Genomic DNA, 2581 nt, shown 5'->3' with positions numbered 1-2581 from the left:
GTATATACTGAAATACAGTGGTATAATGACTCTGGTAATTATAGTAATGTGATGGATGTTTTGTATTTATTGTGGGCAAACACCATGTCTCGTATAAATACCGTGGGTGAAAGTGTCCGACTCTATATCCAAGGGTGTGAAATATTGCTTTTTTGTTTCGGTTGGTCACCGAAGGGTGTGAGTGGACACCGTATTAGTATGATATCGTTGTGAGGCTTTGGTTATTGCAGGGTATCAGGTGCTTGAGTGTGACGACACTACCCGTATGTTTGGTATCGTATGTACTGGAATTAGATTGTGAAAATACTATAACTGTATTGTGTTATATTTTACGTCAAAATAACACTTGTATACCACACACTGATATAACATGTTTTCTTCCTTTCTGAGAGGTGTCTCACCCTGAATATACAAATGTTTTTCAGGTCTTTTGGGTAGCTGAAACTAGCATCCTAGCGTTCGTGAGCGTGGGTGTTAGTTAGCTACCTAGAGTGCTTGAGTAAGTTCTGATTTTTGTAACCGAGTTGTTATTGTTGGGTTTTATAGACACTCGGGCTATGTATTGTATTTTGGAGCGTAGACTCTAATCATGTATAGACTCTGGTATGGTACAATGTATGTATTAAAAAAAATATTTTTACTGTGTATTTGATGTGTATGGAAATGTATGTGATTGAGTATAGGGTTTACGTGTACCCCACAAGATCGGACCCTCATTCAGAGTAGTATTATGTGAGTTTTAAATGATACAGAGATAGGTTAGGTTACAAAAATCACACTTGGGACACATCTGCGGGTTCGGGGGCGTGACAACTTGGTATCAGAGTTAATTAGGTTGTTAGGTCTTGTAGACCTCGTTAGGTGTAGTTATGCGTACAAACTCAGCATTTAGCCGTCATATCTCTTCTCTTCTCTTGACATATAGCCATCATATCTCTCATCTCAGCTTATAGCTGTTGCAGTTCAATATTACACAAAACCTGCTCATTTAATTCCATATCATATATGACAATTTACATCATATAAAACTGTAATCATCATTCATTTCATAAAAATTGTAATATAACATACTCTGTACATACTTTTGTGAAAACATCCGCTAGATACTAACTCGATAAAAATTGGCATATCATATCTTTCATAACTGGTTCGATAAAAAATGGCATTACATAAACTCGGCATTTAGCCGTCACATCTCTTGACATATAGCCATCATATCTCTCATCTCGGCTTATAGCTGCTGCAGTTCAGTATTATACAAAACCTGCTCATTTAATGCCAATTAAAAATATACTTATGCCACACAAGTTTTCATCTGGCAGCTTATACATAACTCATTTGCTTAAGAACATAAACATGTTGCTAAAACTGGGGTATGAATATCTCGAGGTTGATATTTTACTAAATATAAATATATAGCTTAATATGGGAAAAATGGAAATAATCAACCCTACCATCTTTGGTTGGTTTTAAAACAAGTCTATGGTTTGAAATAACAATCTTCTAATCGGTAAAAACGTTCAGGAAGAACAATACTATACTTTAAAAATATCATATTTAAATTTAAATGGTTGATTTCGAAAATAAAGTCAGTTAACCGAACCCTAGGCCCGAAAACCCTAGAAAAGTCGTAACTGTTTATGTAAAAACCGTTTTAACATTTCATTCCGTTAGAACTCATAAACATAGCTGACATAATATAATCCCCTTACCTATTTCCTGAAAAACACTCGAGATGCTCGAAAATCGAACCCTAACTTTTTCTCGAAATCAATAATCCACTCCGCTAGATTTGTAGATATTCGCTCCTTGATCCTCGTGGTAACTTTTGATCGTTGAAACGGGCAACGAATGACGAAGGATCGAAGAGAGAGAGAGAGTGTGGGCGTAGGTTCTAGAAAGAGAGGGAGAGATATTTTGATTTATTAACCATGAAGCAATTGAAAATCTATTTATACACCCCTTTACCTGATCAAATTTGTCGACGAAATGATGCCTTCATCGATGAACCACACAAGGTCGTTTGTCGACGAAAGAAGGGCCTCGTTGATGAATCCTATGCCTGATATTTTCCGCCCATTTTGGATCTCTTCGTCGACGAAGCTCTGAATTTCGGCGATGAACCTCAGAAGGGCCTTCGTCAACGAGAACATGGAGTTCATCGACAAAGCCTAGTGAAATCCCCTTTTTCCTTTTCTTATTTAATTTCCTTATTTTCCTGGTTTGAGTCTTTACAGTCTAGGACAGTGGAACAGTCAATGATCAGGGTTCGGTCGACCGTGGAAGATACGTTCATTTTTGTTCAATCGCCCGAGGTTTAGTCAATATTTTGAATTTTTGGGCAACAGAGTGTTCGGTTGATTGAGCAAATTTGAACCATAAGGGTTCGATCAACCAAACTTTTAAATTAAGCCAAAAAATCTAACGTCTGTTGACCGAAATTTTTGTAAGCCCTAATTTGACCCTAAAGTTATATTAAAACCTTTGTAGGATTTTATCTTTTTATGAAAAGATTTTGTTTGAAGTGTAGGTGCCCTAAGGTCCGTCTACGATCATCTGAGTATTCAATTCATATCATACA

Source organism: Malania oleifera, chromosome 7 (genome assembly GCF_029873635.1).
Source record: "Malania oleifera isolate guangnan ecotype guangnan chromosome 7, ASM2987363v1, whole genome shotgun sequence".
NCBI lineage: Eukaryota > Viridiplantae > Streptophyta > Magnoliopsida > Santalales > Ximeniaceae > Malania > Malania oleifera.
This window is presented reverse-complemented; position numbering follows the sequence as displayed.